The sequence below is a fragment of the Oncorhynchus keta genome, unplaced genomic scaffold, assembly GCF_023373465.1.
Source record: "Oncorhynchus keta strain PuntledgeMale-10-30-2019 unplaced genomic scaffold, Oket_V2 Un_contig_5192_pilon_pilon, whole genome shotgun sequence".
Classification (NCBI taxonomy): Eukaryota; Metazoa; Chordata; class Actinopteri; order Salmoniformes; family Salmonidae; genus Oncorhynchus; species Oncorhynchus keta.
In genome coordinates this window covers 2004-27500 of record NW_026288164.1, presented here as the reverse complement: position 1 = coordinate 27500, position 25497 = coordinate 2004, and the positions used below count along the sequence as shown (strand labels likewise).

At 43.3% G+C, this 25497-nt stretch overlaps 1 pseudogene; it reads right to left on the bottom strand.

Annotated features, from left to right (window-relative positions):
* Positions 1–8996, bottom strand: part of LOC127925148 (protein ELFN1-like) — a 20043-nt pseudogene extending 11047 nt beyond the window's left edge.
* Between the last annotated feature and the right edge of the window lie 16501 nt (positions 8997–25497).

Genomic DNA, 25497 nt, shown 5'->3' with positions numbered 1-25497 from the left:
GAGAGGGACAGAGGTGTAGAAGAGAGGGGACAGAGAGATGAGAGATCACTGAGAGAGAGTGGGAGATCTAGGGAGAGGGACAGAGAGTCAGGAGAGAGAGACTGTGAGGTGTGGGAGATCTAGAGAGGGACAGAGAGTAGGAGAGAGATGAGAGAGTGAGTAGGGAGAGAGAGGAGAGAGAGAGAGTAGGGAGAGAGAGATAAGAGGAGTAGGAGAGATCAGAGAGAGAGAGAGAGACAGAGTGAGAGAGAGTGAGATGAGATCTAGAGATGAAAGAGTAGCTCAGCCCCAAATGTCTCCTCCTCATCTGAAATTAGAAAGATGTGAACACCTGCAAATCGTGATCTCACCAAAAGATCAAAGTTCCTCGTGAGTCATATGGTCCCATAGCATTACATACATCTGTCCATCAGAGATAAACATCAACACAAATACCTGACAACCCTCGTAACCCGTAGGAACAGCTTCACGTGACATACATCATGCACGCACGCACGCACGCACGCACGCACACACACACACACACACACACACACACACACACACACACACACACACACACACACACACACACACACACACACACACACACACACACACACACAGTGTGTCAGACTGGCCCCAGACTGGACTCCAGCCAACACACGCCCTCTTTGACAACATTCCAACAGGTCGGTTGGAACAGGTTCCAAAAGGTACCGATTGGATGGTTCCATCCGGAACATTTGAAGCTAGCTGTGGATTGGCTTAAGGCACATTCTGAACTCTGTAACACACAAACACAACCCTTAGAGCCCGTAGGAACAGCTTCCCCTGGGGGCTCACCTGTTTCACCTTCATACTAGGCTTGTTGTTCAGATCAGGGTAGGTGGGGCTGATGCTGATTGGGTCCTCCGGAGACATTCCAGAAGGGCAGTCGTCCAATCCGCAGGGAGAGTACGGTGGGAGGGTCGTAAACTCTGACTGAACAATGATGTTCGGAAAAGAGTTGCTACCGTCGTCGGTACACACCTACAACAACAATAATAATCATCATCATCTTAATCCTAAAAATAACCACAACAAAAATCATACAAATATTTTCATAAAAGTAATCATAGAATCATACCAATAACAATAACAATAGTGAATTTGTAAAGCTCATTTCCCACACGCTCAATGAACGTAGAATATAACATGATGTAATGTGTTCTAACTGCAATGAACGATATACCGTTACTATGACAACCTACTATGATGGCCTACGCTGTCATGGCAACATACCAAATGTATTTCTTCTTTCTTTAACGTTTACATATCTTGGAAATATGATTGCTGACAAGCAAAACATTTTGGGACAACATCAACAACGGACAAATGAAACAAATACCAAAAGATAGTTCATTTTAGGTTGGGATTTTTTGTCAAACATTTTTTTTAAATGATAATAATCATGATATGTTTTAGTCGACACACCATATTGAGCATGTGTAGAGCGTTGCGTGTCGCAGGCATCCTGGGGTTCTGACTGAGGAGGCTGTAGCCTGAAAACCCGGCCGGAGTATCACACACCATCCTCTCGTTGGTCCTGGTCGGGAACACAGTCACCAGTGTTTGGGTCAAAACAAGTTCAAGGCAGTGAATGTAGGAAGTCATTTTAATTTACATTTAAAACATGGGAAACACTTTTTAAATAAATAGTTTATACTTTTCAGTTTATTGACAAGTCATTGAAAATAGATTGAATATTCAATTTTGCTTCAACTTGTGCTTTTTACCTGTTGGGAAGAACAACTTGTTATTTTTACTTGTTGGGGAAGACCAACTTGTTATTTTTACCTGTTGGGAAGAACAACTTGTTATTTTGGCCTGTTGGGGAAGACCAACTTGTTATTTTTGCCTGTTGGGGAAGACCAACTTGTTATTTTGGCCTGTTGGGAAGACCAACTTGTTATTTTTACCTGTTGGGGAAGAACAACTTGTTATTTTACCTGTTGGGGAAGACCAACTTGTTATTTTTACCTGTTGGGGAAGACCAACTTGTTATTTTGGCCTGTTGGGGAAGACCAACTTGTTATTTTTACCTGTTGGGGAAGAACAACTTGTTATTTTGGCCTGTTGGGGAAGAACAACTTGTTATTTTTACTTGTTGGGAAGACCAACTTGTTATTTTTACCTGTTGGGGAAGACCAACTTGTGCTTTTACCTGTTGGGGAAGACCAACTTGTTATTTTGGCCTGTTGGGGAAGACCAACTTGTGCTTTTACCTGTTGGGAAGACCAACTTGTTATTTTTGCCTGTTGGGAAGACCAACTTGTTATTTTTCCTGTTGGGGAAGACCAACTTGTTTTTTGGCCTGTTGGGGAAGACCAACTTGTTATTTTTACCAGCTCACAGGAAGACAACTTGTTATTTTGGGTTGGGAAGAGTTCACACTTGTTATTTTTACTTGTTGGGGAAGACCAACTTGTTATTTTGCCTGTTGGGGAAGAACAACTTGTTATTTTTACTGTTGGGGAAGACCAACTTGTTATTTTTAACTGTTGGGGAAGACCAACTTGTGCTTTTTTTTACCTGTTGGGGAAGACCAACTTGTTATTTTTGCCTGTTGGGAAGACCAACTTGTTATTTTTACCTGTTGGGGAAGACCAACTTGTTATTTTGGCCTGTTGGGGAAGACCAACTCATTTTGGCCTGTTGGGAAGACCAACTTGTTATTTTGGCCTGTTGGGGAAGACCAACTTGTTATTTTCCTGTTGGGGAAGACCAAATTGTTATTTTGGCCTGTTGGGAAGACCAACTTGTGCTAACCTGTTGGGGAAGACCAACTTGTTATTTTGGCCTGTTGGGGAAGACCAACTTGTTATTTTGGCCTGTTGGGGAAGACCAACTTGTTATTTTGGCATGTTGGGGAAGACCAACTTGTTATTTTGGCCTGTTGGGGAAGACCAACTTTGGCTTTTTACCTGTTGGGAAGACTGCCAACCAGCGTAGAAATCCCAACAGCTCACAGGAGCAGTTGAACGGGTTGGTGTAGAGTTCACACGTTGTTAATCTACCGAGCCCCGTAAACAAGCCTCCGTCCAGCACCTGAATCCTGTTCATGGAGAGGTCAATGTTCTCTATGTTAGGACACTCCTCAAAGGTGTTGGGGTGACTGCCTCAATCAGGTTGGCCTGTAGGTAGAGGTACTGCAGCTTCCCAGGCCTCTGAGGATTCCCTCTGTTAGGTTCCTCAGACGGTTAAACCCCAACTGCAGCACCTGGTAGGAAAGATAAGGTAAGAGAGGGTAAGGTAAGAGAGGGTAAGGTAGGAAAGGGTAAGGTAAGAAAGATAAGGTAAGGTAAGAAAGGGTAAGGTAGGAGAGGGTAAGGTAAGAGAGGGTAAGGTAGGAAAGGGTAAGGTAGGAAAGGGTATGGTAACGTGAGGTAAGGTACTGTGATGGTAAGGTAAGGTAAGAGATAAGGTGAGGTAAGGTAAGGTAACGTGAGGTAACGTGAGGTAAGGTGATGTGAGGTAATGTGAGATAAGGTAACGTGAGGTAAGGTAACGTGAGGTAAGGTAATGTGAGGTAAGGTAACGTGAGGTAAGGTAACGTGAGGTAAGGTACTGTGAGGTAAGATAACGTGAGATAAGGTGATGTAAGGTAATGTGAGGTAAGGTGAGGTAAGGTAACGTGAGGTAAGGTGATGTAAGGTAACGTGAGGTAATGTGAGATAAGGTGATGTAAGGTAAGGTAACGTAAGGTAACGTGAGGTAATGTGAGATAAGGTAACGTGAGGTAAGGTAACGTGAGGTAAGGTAACGTGAGGTAAGGTAACGTGAGGTAAGGTAACGTGAGGTAAGGTACTGTGAGGTAAGATAACGTGAGATAAGGTGATGTAAGGTAACGTGAGGTAAGGTAACGTGAGGTAAGGTAACGTGAGGTAAGGTGATGTAAGGTAACGTGAGGTAATGTGAGATAAGGTAACGTGAGGTAAGGTAACGTAAGGTAACATGAGAAAAGGTAACGTGAGGTTAGGTAACGTGAGGTAAGGTAACGTGAGGTAAGGTAACATGAGATAAGGTAACGTGAGGTTAGGTAACGTGAGGTAACGTGAGATAAGGTAACGTGAGGTAAGGTAACGTGAGGTAACGTGAGATAAGGTAACGTGAGGTTAGGTAACGTAAGGTAACGTGAGGTAAGGTAACATGAGATAAGGTAACGGGAGGTTAGGTAACGTAAGGTAACGTGAGATAAAATAACGTGAGGTAAGGTAACGTGAGGTAAGGTAACGTGAGGTAAGGTAACGTGAGGTAAGGTAACATGAGGTAAGGTAACGTGAGGTTAGGTAACGTGGTAATGTGAGATAAGGTGAGGTTAGGTAACGTGAGGTTAGGTAACGTGAGGTAAGGTAACGTGAGGTTAGGTAACGTGAGGTAAGGTAACGTGAGGTAAGGTAACGTGAGGTAATGTGAGATAAGGTAACGTAAGGTAATGTGAGATACGGTGATGTAAGGTAACGTGAGGTAAGGTAACGTGAGGTAAGGTAACGTGAGGTAACGTGAGGTAAGGTAACGTGAGGTAACGTGAGGTAAGGTAAGGTAATGTGAGGTAGTAAGGTAGCGCGAGGTAAGGTAGCGCGAGGTAAGGTAGCGCGAGGTAAGGTAGTGCGAGGTAAGGTAACGTGAGGTAAGGTAAGGTAACGTGAGGTAAGGTAACGTGAGATAAGGTAATGTGTGGTAAGGTAACATGAGGTAAGGTAAGGTAACGTGAGGTAAGGTAAGGTAACGTGAGGTAAGGTAACGTGAGATAAGGTAACGTGAGGTAAGGTAACGTGAGGTAAGGTAACGTGAGGTAAGATAACGTGAGGTTTAGTTAACGTGAGGTAAGGTAACGCAAGTTAAGTTAGCGCGAGGTAAGGTAGCGCAAGGTAAGGTAACGTGAGGTAAGGTGAGGTAAGGTAAGGTAACGTGAGGTAAGGTAAGGTAACGTGAGGTAAGGTAAGGTGAGGTAAGGTAAGGTAACGTGAGGTAAGGTAAGGTAAGGTGAGGTAAGGTAACGTGAGGTAAGGTAACGTGAGGTAAGGTGAGGTAAGGTAAGGTAAGGTAACGTGAGGTAATGTAAGGTAACGTGAGGTAACGTGAGGTAAGGTAAGGTAACGTGAGGTAAGGTAAGGTAACGTGAGGTAAGGTAAAGGTAACGTGAGGTAATGTGATTGAAGGTAATGTACCAAATGACACACTTCTCCATACATAGTTCACCAGAGCCCCAGGAATCACTGTGATGTTCAGGACCAACCTGTAGGTTGAACTGGGCCGAGAAGGCTCCATCCTCCACGTACGAGATCTCGTTCTTGGTGAGGTTGAGGTACGTCAGGTTCCCAAAGCGGCTGAGCGATGAGAAATGGATACTCTTGATCTTGTTCTCGTTGAGCCTCAGGTCCACGATGGTGCTGTTGAAAGCAGACTTTATTTGAAGTTTAAAACTTGTAAAAACACACTTTACAACAGAAAAACTGAGGAAGGTCAACGGGTTGATACAGGTCCTTCTCTTCTTCACATTTACAGTAAAACATTCACACGACAACAAGTAAAACCCAACTAGAAGTAAACATAGACGAACAAAGGAAAATAAAACAGCACAGAATGCCTAAACAATGCCTTCTGCCTGGGGATGCAACATTCCCGTAACTTTTCCCAAGTTTCCCAGGTTATCTAAAAACAATCCCAGTTGGAATGTTTCTGGAATCAGTTGGGAATAAGCAGGAAATCTGGGAATCCAATTGAATCAAATGCTTTTAAATTAAAATAAGAAAATGCAAGAACAGTTAACTGGACAATAAAACATATTAATAACACAAATTATGTTTAATAACAAATAAAATCACTGATTTAAAACCCCCTATCTCTGCCATGGTTACCTGTTGATGTGGGCAGGGACCCTATCTCTGCCATGGTTACCTGTTGATGTGGGCAGGGACCCTATCTCTGCCATGGTTACCTGTTGATGTGGGCAGGGTTACCCCTATCTCTGCCATGGTTACCTGTTGATGTGGGCAGGGACCCCTATCTCTGCCATGGTTACCTGTTGATGTGGGCAGGGACCCTCTCTACCATGGTTACCTGTTGATGTGGGCAGGGACCCTATCTCTGCCATGGTTACCTGTTGATGTGGGCAGGGACCCTATCTCTGCCATGGTTACCTGTTGATGTGGGCAGGGCCATGGTTACCTGTTGATGTGGGCAGGGACCCTATCTCTGCCATGGTTACCTGTTGATGTGGGCAGGGACCCTATCTCTGCCATGGTTACCTGTTGATGTGGGCACCCTATCTCTGGGACCTGTTGATGTGGGCTATCTGTTGATGTGGGCAGGGACCCCTATCTCTGCCATGGTTACCTGTTGATGTGGGCAGGGACCCTATCTCTGCCATGGTTACCTGTTGATGTGGGGGACCCTATCTCTGGGACCCTATCTCTGCCATGGTTACCTGTTGATGTGGACCCTATCTCTGGTTACCATGGTTACCTGTTGATGTGGGCAGGGACCCTATCTCTGCCATGGTTACCATGGGGCAGGGACCCTTATGGTTACCTGTTGATGTGGGCAGGGACCCTATCTCTGCCATGGTTACCTGTTGATGTGGGCAGGGACCCTATCTCTGCCATGGTTACCTGTTGATGTGGGCAGGGACCCTATCTCTGCCATGGTTACCTGTTGATGTGGGCAGGGACCCTATCCTGTTGATGTGGGCTATCTCTGCCATGGTTACCTGTTGATGTGGGCAGGGACCCTATCCTCTGCCATGGTTACCTGTTGATGTGGGCAGGGACCCTATCTCTGCCATGGTTACCTGCTATCTCAGGGACCTATCTCTGCCATGGTTACCTGTTGATGTGGGCAGGGACCCTATCTCTGCCATGGTTACCTGTTGATGTGGGCAGGGACCCTATCTCTGCCATGGTTACCTGTTGATGTGGGCAGGGACCCTATCTCTGCCATGGTTACCTGTTGATGTGGGCAGGGACCCTGCCATGGTTACCTGTTGATGTGGGCAGGGACCCTATCTCTGCCATGGTTACCTGTTGATGTGGATGTGGGCAGGGACCCTATGGTTACTCTGCCATGGTTACCTGTTGATGTGGGCAGGGACCCTATCTCTGCCATGGTTACCTGTTGATGTGGGCTGCCATGGTTACCTGTTGATGTGGGCAGGGACCCTATCTCTGCCATGGTTACCTGTTGATGTGGGCAGGGACCCTATCTCTGCCATGGTTACCTGTTGATGTGGGCAGGGACCCTATCTCTGCCATGGTTACCTGTTGATGTGGGCAGGGACCCTATCTCTGCCATGGTTACCTGTTGATGTGGGCAGGGACCCTATCTCTGCCATGGTTACCTGTTGATGTGGGCAGGGACCCTATCTCTGCCATGGTTACCTGTTGATGTGGGCAGGGACCCTATCTCTGCCATGGTTACCTGTTGATGTGGGCAGGGACCCTATCTCTGGGTTACCTGTTGATGTGGGCTATCTCTGCCATGGTTACCTGTTGATGTGGGCAGGGACCCTATCTCTGCCATGGTTGTTGATGTGGGCCCTATGTGGGCAGGGACCCTGCCATGGTTACCTGTTGATGTGGGCAGGGACCCTATCTCTGCCATGGTTACCTGTTGATGTGGGCAGGGACCCTATCTCTGCCATGGTTACCTGTTGATGTGGGCAGGGACCCTATCTCTGCCATGGTTACCTGTTGATGTGGGCAGGGACCCTATCTCTGCCATGGTTACCTGTTGATGTGGGCAGGGACCCTATCTCTGCCATGGTTACCTGTTGATGTGGGCAGGGACCCCTATGGTTACCTGTTGATGTGGGTAGGGACCCTATCTCTGCCATGCCTGTTGATGTGGGCAGGGACCCTATCTCTGCCATGGTTACCTGTTGATGTGGCAGGGACCCTATCTCTGCCATGGTTACCTGTTGATGTGGGCAGGGACCCCTATCTCTGCCATGGTTACCTGTTGATGTGGGCAGGGACCCTATCTCTGCCATGGTTACCTGTTGATGTGGGCAGGGACCCTATCTCTGCCATGGTTACCTGTTGATGTGGGCAGGGACCCTATCTCTGCCATGGTTACCTGTTGATGTGGGCAGGGACCCTTCTCTGCCATGGTTACCTGTTGATGGGGGGGACCCTGGTTCCTGTTGATGTGGGTAGGGACCCTATCTCTGCCATGGTTACCTGTTGATGTGGGCAGGGACCCTATCTCTGCCATGGTTACCTGTTGATGTGGGCAGGGAAGGGGGCTGGTTCTTACCTGTTGATGTGGGCAGGAATCGCTTCATATGGGGGCTGGTTCTGGCTGCAGATAGCCAACCACACGAAGCCCTTCTCCCCTCAATCAGCCAACAGTCGCCCGTCACCGTGGGAAATTGGATGATTGACAGTAGGGCAAAGCCATAGAGGAAGGCAAACCAACTGGTCGCCGACAACGCCACTGAAACCCCGCCCGCTCTGTTGTTAAACCCCGCCTCTCGGGGTTGTGTTGGCGTTCCGATGATGACGTCCATGTTGTTGATTATAGTTGTTTTCGTTTATTGATTTTGTTTATTTATCCAGGTTAGCGTCACTGCGAGGAAGAGACGTGTAAAGAATGATGATTGTTACTACAGTCCAATTTCCACATTGGCATGGATTAATAAAGTCTTCTCCTCTTCTCGTTGAACTTATCCAACGAGCACCTTGTGCCCGTGATCTCCAGAGCTATACAGCCTTTACCGATGTCAGCTGCCCACTGTGTCGTTAGTCCACCCGGCAGTAGAAGGCAGGGTTGGGTTGGAAGGAGAGAGTATTGTTGGCCCTTCCTAGTTTTTGTCTCAGGTTAGTCCCACACACAATAAAGGAAGGTTTTAAAAGGAACTCGTCTTTCTCTCAGGTTAGTCCGTAGGAAGGACACAACATCTTTTTCAGTTGCGGACCCATTCATTTTTGAGGGAGATGGTCCTCTGATTGGTCTGGAGGAAGGATGGGTCCTCCTTTGATTGGTCCGGAGGAAGGATGGGTCCTCCTTTGATTGGTCTGGAGGAAGGACGGTCCTCCTTTGATTGGTCCAGAGGAACGGAGAAGAGTTAGAGGAAGTACCTTGACGTAACTCATTGGACAGAGTCTCCACACCTTTATTTATGCACTTTGCTCAGATTGACAGATCAATCTGAGCCTCCATTTGATTGACAGATCAATCTGAGCCTCCATTTACATTGAGAGATCAATCTGAGTCTCCATTTAGATTGAGAGATCAATCTGAGCCTCCATTTACATTGAGAGATCAATCTGAGCCTCCATTTACATTGAGAGAGATCTATTTACATTGAGAGATCAATCTGAGCCTCCATTTACATTGAGAGATCAATCTGAGCCCATTTACATTGAGAGATCAATCTGAGCCTCCATTTACATTGAGAGATCAATCTGAGCCTCCATTTACATTTCTGTTCATGTTTTCCACAGTGTGTGAGAGTCAGGGATGACGAGGACAACCTCTGGAGCTACATTTGTCTGTGGTCCTGGGGACTGTCGTCAGGGAGACAGCTGAGTATGGCTCTGTCCTTTTCCTCCCATCTGATTGGCTGTTTCACCATTTGATGTTTGGTCTTCGGGAACCCTGATTGGATCTCTGTCTACTCTCCTGCCTCCTCATTGGTGGTTCATAGGTTGGCCAGAAACTGGAGAGAAAGGAGAGAGTAGGTCAGACAAACTTCAAAATTGGGGAAAAAAACAAACAAATGAAATCTTAAAGGGAATACATGTTTTCCCCTCTACTGATGTATAACATCCTAACTTAAATTTGCTTCAGAATCAGAAACAAGGTTTCAATATTGCTGTCCATCAATGACACACAAACACATTTAGTGATCTTGAGAAATCTTGACAAATCGATGGGTAAATGTTGTCCTGACAGGTGGTAGAATTTTATTTTAAATGAGTCCCAGCTGTAATGGCTGCCAAAGATGCCTCCGACAAGTAATAACTCTGGCTGCGAAGACTTTTATATATATTATGTATTCATTATGTATTGATACATGTTGATGGTTGATATTGATACATGTTGAGTAGGTTGTGTATGTATTCATTATGTATTGATACATGTTGTGTTGAGAGATCGTATGTATTCATTATGTTGTGATACATGTTAGAGAGAGATCGTATGTATTCATTATTGATACATTGATACATGTATTCATTATGTATTGATACATGTTGTGTAGAGTTATGTATTCATTATGTATTGATATATGTTGTGTAGAGAGATCGTATGTATTCATTATGTATTGATACATGTTGATTGTGTAGAGATCGTATGTATTCATTATGATTGATATATGTTGTGTAGAGAGATCGTATGTATTCATTATGTATTGATACATGTTGAGTAGGTTGTGTAGAGATCGTATTGTATTTGAGTAGGTTGTGTAGAGAGATCATTATGTATTGATACATGTTGTGTAGAGAGATCGTATGTATTCATTATGTTTGTATATGTTGAGAGATCGTATGTATTCATTATGTATTGATACATGTTGAGTAGGTTGTGTAGAGAGATCGTATGTATTCATTATGTATTGATACATGTTGAGTAGGTTGTGTAGAGAGATCGTATGTATTCATTATGTATTGATACATGTTGAGTAGGTTGTGTAGAGAGATCATGTATTCATTATGTAGATCATGTATGTATTCATTATGTATTGATACATGTTGAGTAGGTTGTGTAGAGAGATCGTATGTATTCATTATGTATTGATAATGTTGATTAGGTTGTGTAGAGAGATCGTATGTATTCATTATTGATACATGTATTGATAATGTTGAGTAGTAGAGATCGTATGTATTCATTATGTATTGATAATGTTGAGTAGGTTGTGTAGAGAGATCGTAAAAATAAAAAATCCCTTTTGAGATTTGAAGGAAGTTAAACGTGAAGACCGTGCTGGAGGTCTGTTCCTTCTTACAAAACATCAAGAACAACAAGACTTTAACTAGCGACTGTTCCTTCTTACAAAACATCAAGAACAACAAGACTTTAACTAGCGACTGTTCCTTCTTACAAAACATCAAGAACAACAAGACTTTAACTAGCGACTGTTCCTTCTTACAAAACATCAAGAACAACAAGACTTTAACCAGCGACTGTTCCTTCTTACAAAACATCAAGAACAACAAGACTTTAACTAGCGACTGTTCCTTCTTACAAAACATCAAGAACAACAAGACTTTAACTAGCGACTGTTCCTTCTTACAAAACATCAAGAACAACAAGACTTTAACTAGCGACTGTTCCTTCTTACAAAACATCAAGAACAACAAGACTTTAACTAGCGACTGTTCCTTCTTACAAAACATCAAGAACAACGAGACTTTAACTAGCGACTGTTCCTTCTTACAAAACATCAAGAACAACAAACTGCTGTACCATAACAGAGCAACTCTTGAGTTTTCAACCAAAACCCATCAGAATCTTCATCTCTGGTGCTCTTACTAGGGACTAATCTTCATCTCTGGTGCTCTTACTAGGGACTAATCTTCATCTCTGGTGCTCTTACTAGGGACTAATCTTCATCTCTGGTGCTCTTAAGAAGTGCTGTTACTAAGACTTTCTCTGGTGCTGTTACTAGGGACTAATCTTCATCTCTGGTGCTGTTACAAAATCATCTCTGGTGCTCTTACTAGGGACTAATCGTCATCTCTGGTGCTGTTACTGAGGACTAACCTTCATCTCTGGTGACTGTTCATCTCTGGTGCTGTTACTAAACTAACCTCAAGAAGTTAACTAATCATCTCTGGTGCTGTTACTAGGGACTAACCTTCATCTCTGGTGCTGTTACTAGAGACTAACCTTCATCTCTGGTGCTGTTACTAGGGACTAACCTTCATCTCTGGTGATGTTACTAGAGACTCTTCATCTCTGGTGCTGTTACTAGGGACTTCATCTCTTGCTGTTACTAGGGACTAATCATCTCTGGTGCTGTTACTAGGGACTAACCTTCATCTCTGGTGCTGTTACTAGGGACTAACCTTCATCTCTGGTGCTGTTACTAGGGACTAACCTTCATCTCTGGTGCTGTTACTAGGGACTAACCTTCATCTCTGGTGCTGTTACTAGGGACTAATCATCTCTGGTGCTGTTACTAGAGACTAACCTTCATCTCTGGTGCTGTTACTAGGGACTAACCTTCATCTCTGGTGCTGTTACTAGGGACTAACCTTCATCTCTGGTGCTGTTACTAGGACTAATCATCTCTGGTCATCTCTGGTGCTGTTACTAGGGACTAATCTTCATCTCTGGTGCTGTTACTAGGGACTAATCATCTCTAGGTGCTGTTACTAGGACTAACTTCATCTCTGGTGCTGTTACTAGGGACTAACCTTCATCTCTGGTGCTGTTACTAGAGACTAACCTTCATCTCTGGTGCTGTTACTAGGGACTAACCTTCATCTCTGGTGCTGTTACTAGGGACTAATCATCTCTGGTGCTGTTACTAGGGACTAATCATCTCTAGTGATGTTACTAGAGACTAACCTTCATCTCTGGTGCTGTTACTAGGGACTAATCATCTCTGGTGCTGTTACTAGGGACTAACCTTCATCTCTGGTGCTGTTACTAGGGACTAATCATCTCTAGTGATGTTACTAGAGACTAACCTTCATCTCTGGTGCTGTTACTAGGGACTAATCATCTCTGGTGCTGTTACTAGGGACTAATCATCTCTAGTGATGTTACTAGAGACTAACCTTCATCTATGGTGCTGTTACTAGGGACTAATCATCTCTGGTGCTGTTACTAGGGACTAATCTTCATCTCTAGTGCTGTTACTAGGGACTAGGGAGGGAGGGAGGGAGGGAGGGAGGAAAAGGCCCAGATAGAGATGGAGGGAAATTAAGAGATAGAGACGGATTGCTACACTGCTTACCCACTGTAGAATCTGATAGAACAAAATGTGAAATAGAAAGTGTGTGTGTGGGGGAGGGGGGCTACCAGCCACTCAGCACAATCTATAATTGATGGTGAGACTTCCTCCTACGTAGCATGAGACAAACTACTACACTGACTGCTACCAGCCACACACACACACACACACAGAAAGAGAAAGGGTAGAGAGAGAAAGAGGGAGTATAGAGAGAAAGAGAGAAAAGGAGGAGAGAGAGAGAGAGAGAGAGAGGGAGAGAGAGAGAGATAGTATAGAGAGAGAGAGAGAGAGAGAGAGGGAGAGTAGAGAGAGAGAGAGAGAGAGAGAGAGAGAGAGAGAGACAGAGTATAGAGAGAGAGAGAGAGAGAGGGAGAGAGAGAGAGAGAGAAGAGTATGGAGAGAGACAGAGAGAGAGAGAGTATGGAGAGAGAGAGAGAGTATAGAGAGAGAAAGAGAGAAAGGGGAGAGAGAGAGACAGAGTATAGAGAGAGAAAGAGAGAGAGAGAGTATAGAGAGAGAGACAGAGACAGAGAGAGAGAGAGAGAGACAGAGAGTATGGAGAGAGAGAGAGAGAGAGACAGCGTAGAGAGAGAGAGAAAGAGAGAGAGACATAGTATAGAGAGAGAAAGAGAGAGAGAAAGAGGGAGAGTGTGAAATATCACAGTGTGCCATTACAGCAGCAAGATGTGTGTCCTGTCGCCACAAGAAAAGGTCAACCAGTGAAGAACAAACACCACTGTAAATACGACCCATATTTATGGTCATATTTTTGACCTTTTGTATTTTAACCATTTGCACATCGTTACAACGCTGTATATATATATATATATATACCCCATAATATATATAATAATATATATAATATTCCATTTGTAATGTCTTTATTCTTTTGTAACTTCTGTGAGTGTAATGTTTACTGTTAATTTTTATTGTTTATTTCCCTTTTGTATATTATCTACTTCACTTGCTTTGACAATGTTAACATATGTTTCCCATGCCAATAAAGCCCCTTGAATTGAATTGAGAGAGAAAGAGACATCAAGTGGTCAGTTAAAATTGGCAAAAAAAAACACATTTCTTTCCACAGGGCCGTGGGGTGAGACAGGGATGCAGCTTAAGCCCCACCCTCTTCCACATATACATCAACAAATTGGAGAGGACACTAGAACAGTCTGCAGCTTAAGCCCCACCCTCTTCCACACATATATCAACGAATTGGCGAGGGCACTAGAGCAGTCTGCAGCACCCGGCCTCACCCTACTAGAATCTGAAGTCAAATGTCTACTGTTTGCTGATGATCTGGTGCTTCTGTCTCCAATAAAGGAGGACATACAGCAGCACCTAGATCTTCTGCACAGATTCTGTCAGACCTGGGCCCTGACAGACCTGGGCCCCGACAGACCTGGGCCCCGACAGACCTGGGCCCCGACAGACCTGGGCCCCGACAGACCTGGGCCCGACAGACCTGGGCCCCGACAGACCTGGGCCCCGACAGACCTGGGCCCCAACAGACCTGGGCCCCGACAGACCTGGGCCCCGACAGACCTGGGCCCCGACAGACATGGGCCCTGACAGACCTGGGCCCTGACAGACCTGGGCCCCGACAGACCTGGGCCCCGACAGACCTGGGCCCCGACAGACCTGGGCTCCGACAGACCTGGGCCCCGACAGACCTGGGCCCCGACAGACCTGGGCCCTGACAGTAAATCTGGTGTTTCAAACATTGCAAGTATAAATTCCATCTAGACATCGTTGCCCTGGAGCACACAAAAAAACATACCTTAGGCTAAACATCAGCGCCACAGGTAGCTTCCACAAAGCTGCGAACGATCTGAGAGACAAGGCAAGAAGGGCCTTCTATGCCATCAAAAGGAACATAAAATGTAACATACCAATTAGGATCTGGCTAAAAATACTTGAATCAGTGACAGAACCCATTGTCCTTTATGGTTGTGAGGTCTGGGGTCTGCTCACCAACCAAGAATTCACAAAATTGAGTCTCTGCATGCAGAATTCTGCAAAAATATCCTCTGTGTACAACGTAAAACACCAAATAATGCATGCAGAGCAGAATTAGGCCGATACCCACTAATTATCAAAATCCAGAAAAGAGCCATTAAATTCTATAACCACCTAAAAGGAAGCGATTCCCAAATCTTCCATAATAAAGCCATCACCTATAGAGAGATGAACCTGGAGAAGAGTCCCCAAGCAAGCTGGTCCTGGGTCTCTGTTCACAAACACAAACACACCCCACAGAGCCCCAGGACAGCAACACAATTAGACCCAACCAAATCATGAGAAAAAAAAGATAATTACTTGATACATTGGAAAGAATGAACAAACCCCCAGAGCAAACTAGAATGCTATTTGGCCATAAAGAGAGAAGAAACTGAGCTGCACATCCTAATGTATGCCCATAGACACTTATTTCCCTCAGATATAACAGACCCACAAAGAATTCACAAACAAATCCAATTTTGATATACTTGATACTTGCAATAACTGGGGACATGGGCTGGGAACCCTGTGAGGTGAGATGGAAGGTGTGTATGACAATAACATGGGCTGGGAACCCTGTGAGGTGAGATGGAAGGTGTGTATGACAATAACATGGGCTGGGAACCCTGTGAGGTGAGATGGAAGGTGTGTATGACAATAACATGGGCTGAGAACCCTGTGAGGTGAGATGGAAGGTGTGTATGACAATAACATGGGCTGGGAACCCTGTGAGGTGAGAGGAAGTCCCCATGACAATAACATGGGCTGGGAACCCTGTGAGGTGAGATGGAAGGTGTGTATGACAATAACTGGGGACATGGGCTGTGTGAGGTGAGATGGAAGGTGTGTATGACAATAACAAACACTGGGAACCCTGTGAGGTGAGATGGAAGGTGTATGACAATAACATGGGCTGGGAACCCTGTGAGGTGAGATGGAAGGTGTGTATGACAATAACATGGGCTGGGAACCCTGTGAGGTGAGATGGAAGGTGTGTGACAATAACATGGGCTGGGAACCCTGTGAGGTGAGATGGAAGGTGTGTATGACAATAACATGGGCTGGGAACCCCTGGGCTGAGGTGAGATGGAAGGTGTGTATGACAATAACATGGGCTGGGAACCCTGTGAGGGTGAGTGGAGATGGAAGGTGGGAACCCTGTGATGAGATGGATAACAGAACCCTGTGAGGTGAGATGGAAGGTGTGTATGACAATAACATGGGCTGGGAACCCTGTGATGAGATGGAAGGTGTGTATGACAATAACTGGGGACATGGGCTGGGAACCCTGTGAGGTGAGATGGAAGGTGTGTATGACAATAACATGGGCTGGGAACCCTGTGAGGTGAGATGGAAGGTGTGTATGACAATAACATGGGCTGGGAACCCTGTGAGGTGAGATGGAAGGTGTGTATGACAATAACATGGGCTGGGAACCCTGTGAGGTGAGATGGAAGGTGTGTATGACAATAACATGGGCTGGGAACCCTGTGAGGTGAGATGGAAGGTGTGTATGACAATAACATGGGCTGGGAACCCTGTGAGGTGAGATGGAAGGTGTGTATGACAATAACATGGGCTGGGAACCCTGTGAGGTGAGATGGAAGGTGTGTATGACAATAACATGGGCTGGGAACCCTGTGAGGTGAGATGGAAGGTGTGTATGACAATAACATGGGCTGGGAACCCTGTGAGGTGAGATGGAAGGCGTGTATGACAATAACATGGGCTGGGAACCCTGTGAGTGAGATGGAAGTCGTGTATGACAATAACATGGGCTGGGAACCCTGTGAGGTGAGATGGAAGGTGTGTCTGATGAGACTTTAGAATAGACTGTTGAATGCCAACTAGTAGCTAGTAAAGTTTTCAATGGGATCTATCCATAGGGAGAGCCTGGGAAACTGAAATGTCTGATCTATTTCAACAGTCTGACTGTGAACATCTGTACGAAAACCATATTAAGGGAGGCATAGATATTATTAACACAAAAACTGTCGATGCAATATGAAAAAACTGGGTGAAGGAGATTTAGTCATGAACCAAAAATGGAGAACCTTTTGATCGATTAAGGGTGAATTGGTGTGTCAGAGATATTATGTTTAACCTTTCTGAAACAAGAGATCGCTATGTGCGACAGGTCAGATCAGGGACACTGCCTCTCAAGAGATCGCTGTGCGACAGGTCAGATGTCTGAAACAAGAGATCATGTGCGACAGGTCAGATCAGGGACACTGCCTCTGAAACAAGAGATCGCTATGTGATCAGATCAGGGACTGCCTCTGAAACAAAGAGATCGCTATGTGCGACAGGTCAGATCAGGGACACTGCCTCTGAAACAGATCGCTATGTGCAGATCAGGGACACTGCCTCTGAAACAAGAGATCGCTATGTGCGACAGGTCAGATCAGGGACACTGCCTCTGAAACAAGAGACACTGCCTCTGATCGCTATGTGCGACAGGTCAGATCAGGGACACTGCCTCTGAAACAAGAGATCGCTATGTGCGACAGGTCAGATCAGGGACACTGCCTATGAAACAAGAGATCGCTGAAACAAGAGTCGTTATGTGCGACAGGTCAGATCAGGGACACTGCCTCTGAAACAAGAGATCGCTATGTGCGACAGGTCAGATAGGGACACTGCCTATGAAACAAGAGATCGCTATGTGATCCAGATCAGGGACACTGCCTCTGAAACAAAGAGATCGCTATGTGCGACAGGTCAGATCAGGACACTGCCTCGGAATGTTGTGGGCGAAATGGAATCGATGTTTATGGTGACCTCGAAGAAATAGAAAATGAAAATCTGTTTTATCCTCTATTGCCCTTTCTACCTCAATATACGCTTGCTCTTATTCTAGAAAGCACAGCAGATATACCCTGGTATTATGTGGCTGAGTGATGAGGAGACAGACCACCAGATATACCCTGGCATTATGTGGCTGAGTGATGAGGAGACAGACCACCAGATATACCCTGGTATTATGTGGCTGAGTGATGAGGAGACAGACCACCAGATATACCCTGGTATTATGTGGCTGAGTGATGAGGAGACAGACCACCAGATATACCCTGGTATTATGTAGTCATGAGGAGACAGACCACCAGATATACCCTGGTATTATGTGGCTGAGTGGTGAGGAGACAGACCACCAGATATACCCTGGTATTATGTGGCTGAGTGATGAGGAGACAGACCACCAGATATACCCTGGTATTATGTGGCTGAGTGATGAGGAGACAGACCACCAGATATACCCTGGTATTATGTGGCTGAGTGATGAGGAGACAGACCACCAGATATACCCTGGTATTATGTGGCTGATTGATGAGGAGACAGACCACCAGATATACCCTGGTATTATGTGGCTGAGTGATGAGGAGACAGACCACCAGATATACCCTGTTATTATGTGGCTGAGTCATTATGAGGAGACAGACCACCAGATATACCCTGGTATTATGTGGCTGAGTGATGAGGAGACAGACCACCAGATATACCCTGGTTATTATGTGAGGAGACAGACCACCTGATATACCCACTGTAGTCATGAGGAGACAGACCACCAGATACCCTGGGTATTGCGTGAGGAGACAGACCACCTGATATACCCTGGTATTATGTAGGCAGACCACCAGATATACCCTGGTATTATGTAGTCATGAGGAGACAGACCACCAGAGATATACCCTGGTATTATGTGGCTGAGTGATGAGGAGACAGACCACCAGATATACCCTGGTATTATGTGGCTGAGTGATGAGGAGACAGACCACCAGATATACCCTGTTATTATGTGGCTGAGTGATGAGGAGACAGACCACCAGATATACCCTGGTATTATGTGGCTGAGTGATGAGGGCTGGGAGACAGACCACCAGATATACCCTGGTATTATGTGGCTGAGTGATGAGGAGACAGACCACCAGATATACCCTGTTTATGTGGCTGAGTGATGAGGAGACAGACCACCTGATATACCCTGTTATTATGTGGCTGAGTGATGAGGAGACAGACCACCAGATATACCCTGGTATTATGTGGCTGGTATTACCCTGTTATTATGTGGCTGAGTGATGAGGGAGACAGACCACCAGATATACCCTGGTATTATGTGGCTGAGTGATGAGGAGACAGACCACCAGATATACCCTGGTATTATGTGGCTGAGTGATGAGGAGACAGACCACCTGATATACCCTGTTATTATGTGGCTGAGTGATGAGGAGACAGACCACCAGATATACCCTGTTATTATGTGGCTGAGTGATGAGGAGACAGACCACCAGATATACCCTGTTTATTATGTGGCTGAGTGATGAGGAGACAGACCACCTGATATACCCTGTTATTATGTGGCTGAGTGATGAGGAGACAGACCACCAGATATACCCTGGTATTAGTTAGGCTTGGCTGCCTGAGGCGATTCCTAATTGGGTCAGCTGATTTTCGTTGTCTCGGATTGGGAACCGTATTTAGGTAGCCTGAGTGCGCGTTGTATTTCGTGGGTGATTGTACCTGTCTCTGTGTTAGTCACCAGATAGGCTGTAGTTAGTTTCACTCCTTTGTTGTTTTTTGTATTTTCAGTTATTTCATGTACGCATTATCTTCATTAAAAGTCATGAGTAACCTACACGCTGCATTTCGGTCTGACTCTCTTCAAACAACAGACGAAGTTCATTACAACTTTGTTACCATACCCTACATTACTCATCTCATATGTATATACTGTACTCTATATAATCTACTTTAAACTATGCCACTTTGTTTACATACCCTACATTACTCATCTCATATGTATATACTGTACTCTATATAATCTACTTTAAACTATGCCACTTTGTTTACATACCCTACATTACTCATCTCTTATGTATATACTGTACTCTATATCATCTACTTTAAACTATGCCACTTTGTTTACATACCCTACATTACTCATCTCATATGTATATACTGTACTCTATATCATCTACTTTAAACTATGCCACTTTGTTTACATACCCTACATTACTCATCTCATATGTATATACTGTACTCTATATCATCTACTTTAAACTATGCCACTTTGTTTACATACCCTACATTACTCATCTCATATGTATATACTACTGTACTCTATATCATCTACTTTAAACTATGCCACTTTGTTTACATACCCTACATTACTCATCTCATATGTATATACTGTACTCTATATCATCTACTTTAAACTATGCCACTTTGTTTACATACCCTACATTACTCATCTCATATGTATATACTGTACTCTATATCATCTACTTTAAACTATGCCACTTTGTTACCATACCCTACATTACTCATCTCATATGTATATACTGTACTCTATATCATCTACTGCATCTTTATGTAATACATGTATCACTAGCCACTTAAACTATGCCACTTTGTTACCATACCCTACATTACTCATCTCATATGTACATACTGTACTCGATACCATCTACTGTGTGTATGTATGTATGTATGTATGTATGTATGTATGTATGTATGTATGTATGTATGTATGTATGTGTGTGTGTGTGTGTGTGTGTGTGTGTGTGTGTGTGTGTGTGTGTGTGTGTGTGTGTGTGTGTGTGTGTATATATATGTATGTACAGTATATCACAAAAGTGAGTACACCCCTCACATTTTTGTAAATTTTTGAGTATATCTTTTCATGTGACAACACTGAAGAAATGACACTTTGCTACAATGTAAAGTAGTGAGTGTACAGCTTGTATAAGAGTGTAAATTTGCTGTCCCCTCAAAATAACTCAACACACAGCTATTAATGTCTAAACCGCTGGCAACAAAAGTGAGCATACCCCTAAGTGAAAATGTCCAAATTGGGCCCAATTAGCCATTTTCCCTCCCCGGTGTCATGTGACTCGTTAGTGTTACAAGGTCTCAGGTGTGAATGGGGAGCAGGTGTGTTTGGTGTCATCGCTCTCACACTCCCTCATACTGACTGGTCACTGGAAGTTCAACATGGCAAAGAGGATCTGAGGATCTGAAAAAAAGAATTGTTGAACAAGGACAGGTAGAAAGAAAGAGGGCAGATGTCACCCCCCCCATACACCCCTCCTCCCACACACACATACACTGCTCGGGTACCGGATGTCAGATGTCAACCCCCCTCCCTCCTACACACACATACACTGCTCGGGTACCGGGGAAAGCACATGCCGCCCAAGGTAGATTAAAATATTACAATTGAGTGTTTGCGTTAGAATGTACAAATTCACAGCGCCGACTGGTCCAAGTAGGAGATGAAAGGCTGCCAGATTTGAAAATGTTGATAATTTATTGTTCAGAATAATTCTAATTCTTTCTAAGTGTACAGTGTTTTCCAATTCGCTGAGCCATAATTTGGTAGAGGGAGCTTCCTTCCTTTTCCAAAACAACGAGATACATTTTTGGGGCTGAAATGACACTGTAGAGATGAGTTGTTTTTTGGGGGTTGGTTAATTAATCCGTTTAGGACTCAGACACTCCCAGGATTATCAGAAGCGGGTCTGGGTCTATTGAAGTCTCCAGAACTTCAGAGGATATAAAAAATTCCACACCAATAACCATGTAAGCTAGAGCATAGGGCAAAGCAGTGGAGTAGTGTACCCTGCACAGCATGACATTTATCACATGTAGGGGAGGTGGCAGGAAATATCCTGCACAGTTTAGTTTTGGAGTAGTGTAATCTCTGTAATACCTTGACTTGTATGAGACGATGTCTGGAGTTAATGGAGCAGGTGTGGATATACTCCAAGCTCTCTTCCCAGTCTGCCACTGAGATGTCAGTCCCTAGTTCTTCCTCTCATTTAGCCTTAAATGCTCATCTGTAGAAGGTGTGCTAACAGATTGAAAAGCATCATATAGACGAGATATCAGTTTGTCTGAGATGGGCATCTTTTTATGCATCCGTCAAACATGGAAGGTTTAGCGTTTCCCAAATGTCGGAAGGTTTAGCGTTTCCCAAATGTCGGAAGGTTTAGCGTTTTCCAAATGTCGGAAGGTTTAGCGTTTCCCAAATGTCGGAAGGTTTAGCGTTTCCCAAATGTCGGAAGGTTTAGCGTTTCCCAAATGTCGGAAGGTTTAGCGTTTCCCAAATGTCGGAAGGTTTAGCGTTTCCCAAATGTCGGAAGGTTTAGCGTTTCCCAAATGTCGGAAGGTTTAGCGTTTCCCAAATGTCGGAAGGTTTAGCGTTTCCCAAATGTCGGAAGGTTTAGCGTTTCCAAATGTCGGAAGGTTTAGCGTTTCCCAAATGTCGGAAGGTTTAGCGTTTCCCCAAATGTCGGAAGGTTTTAGCGTTTCCCAAATGTCGGAAGGTATTTTTCTAACATAGTCTCCAATCTGTAGGTATCTGAAGAAGTTATTTCTGGAAGATTATAAAATTCCCTCAGCAACTCAAGGAAGCAAGGTCCCTTCTATATATATAAATCCCCAATGGTACTTATCCCCAACTCTCCCCATCGCTCAAAGTTGTTATCAAGGTTAGAGGAGTTCCTGCAACGAGGGCATGAATGATATTGGTCTAATGTCAAAGTAGACTTTAATTTGGTTTCCAGATGTGGCCTGTGTACAATAGGATTGTTGCTATAACAGATATGGACTGTGTACAATAGGATTGTTACTATATCAGATATGGACTGTGTACAATAGGATTGTTACTATAACAGATATGGACTGTGTATAGTAGGATTGTTACTATAACAGATATGGACTGTGTACAATAGGATTGTTGCTATAACAGATATGGACTGTGTACAATAGGATTGTTACTATAACAGATATGGACTGTGTACAATAGGATTGTTGCTATAACAGATATGGACTGTGTACAATAGGATTATTACTATAACAATATGGACTGTGTACAATAGGATTGTTGCTATAACAGATATGGACTGTGTACAATAGGATTGTTACTATAACAGATATGGACTGTGTACAATAGGATTGTTGCTATAACAGATATGGACTGTGTACAATAGGATTGTTGCTATAACAGATATGGACTGTGTACAATAGGATTGTTACTATAACAGATATGGACTGTGTACAATAGTATTGTTACTATATCAGATATGGACTGTGTACAATAGGATTGTTGCTATAACAGATATGGACTGTACAATAGGATTGTTACTATAACAGATATGGACTGTGTACAATAGGATTGTTACTATAACAGATATGGACTGTGTACAATAGGATTGTTGCTATAACAGATATGGACTGTACAATAGGATTGTTGCTATAACAGATATGGACTGTGTACAATAGGATTGTTACTATAACGATATGGTCTGTGTACAATAGGATTGTTGCTATAACAGATATGGACTGTGTACAATAGGATTGTTGCTATAACAGTATGGACTGTGTACAATAGGATTGTTACTATAACAGATATGGACTGTGTACAATAGGATTGTTGCTATAACAGATATGGACTGTGTACAATAGGGATTGTTTGCTATAACGAATGGACTGTGTACAATAGTATTGTTGCTATAACAGATATGGACTGTGTACAATAGTATTGTTGCTATAACAGATATGGACTGTGTACAATAGGATTGTTGCTATAAACAGTATGGACTGTGTACAATAGGATTGTTACTATAACGAATATGGACTGTGTACAATAGGATTGTTGCTATAACAGATATGGACTGTGTACAATAAGTTGTTGCTATAACAGATATGGACTGTGTACAATAGTATTGTTGCTATAACAGATATGGACTGTGTACAATAGGATTGTTACTATAACATATGGACTGTGTACAATAGGATTGTTACTATAACAGATATGGACTGTGTACAATAGGATTGTTACTATAACAGATATGGACTGTGTATAGTAGGATTGTTACTATAACAGATATGGACTGTGTATAGTAGGATTGTTACTATAACAGTATGGACTGTGTATAGTAGGATTGTTACTATAACAGTATGGACTGTGTATAGTAAGTTGTTACTATAACAGTATGGACTGTGTATATTAGGAGTTGTTACTATAACAGATATGGACTATGTACAGTAGGATTGTTACTATAACAGTATGGACTGTGTACAATAGGATTGTTGCTATAACAGTATGGACTGTGTACAATAGGATTGTTGCTATAACAGATATGGACTGTGTACAATAGGATTGTTACTATAACAGATATGGACTGTGTATAGTAGGATTGTTACTATAACAGATATGGACTGTGTACAATAGGATTGTTACTATAACAGATATGGACTGTGTACAATAGTATTGTTACTATAACAGATATGGACTGTGTACAATAGGATTGTTACTATAACAGATATGGACTGTGTACAATAGGATTGTTGCTATAACAGATATGGACTGTGTACAATAGGATTGTTACTATAACAGATATGGACTGTGTACAATAGGATTGTTACTATAACGATATGGACTGTGTACAATAGGATTGTTACTATAGCAGATATGGACTGTGTACAATAGGATTGTTACTATAACAGATATGGACTGTGTACAATAGGATTGTTGCTATAACAGATATGGACTGTGTACAATAGGATTGTTGCTATAACAGATATGGACTGTGTACAATAGGATTGTTACTATAACAGATATGGACTGTGTACAATAGTATTGTTACTATAACAGATATGGACTGTGTACAATATGATTGTTACTATAACAGATATGGACTGTGTACAATAGGATTGTTACTATAACGATATGGACTGTGTATAGTAAGGATTGTTGCTATAACGATATGGACTGTGTACAATAGGATTGTTGCTATAACAGATATGGACTGTGTACAATAGGATTGTTACTATAACAGTATGGACTGTGTACAATATGATTGTTACTATAACAGATATGGACTGTGTACAATATGATTGTTACTATAACAGATATGGACTGTGTACAATATGATTGTTACTATAACGAATATGGACTGTGTACAATATGATTGTTACTATAACAGATATGGACTGTACAATAGGATTGTTACTATAACAGTATGGACTGTGTACAATAGGATTGTTACTATAACAGTATGGACTGTGTACAATATGATTGTTACTATAACAGATATGGACTGTGTACAATATGATTGTTACTATAACGAATATGGACTGTGTACAATAGGATTGTTACTATAACAGTATGGACTGTGTACAATATGATTGTTACTATAACAGTATGGACTGTGTACAATAGGATTGTTACTAACAGATATGGACTGTGTACAATAGGATTGTTACTATAACAGATATGGACTGTGTACAATATGATTGTTACTATAACAGTATGGACTGTGTACAATAGGATTGTTGCTATAACAGATATGGACTGTGTACAATAGGATTGTTACTATACAGATATGGACTGTGTATAGTAGGATTGTTACTATAACGATATGGACTGTGTACAATAGGATTGTTACTATAACGGAGATATGGACTGTGTACAATAGGTTGTTACTATAACAGATATGGACTGTGTACAATAGGATTGTTACTATAACGTGGCATCTCCAAATTGACAGGCGACACAATCAGAGCGC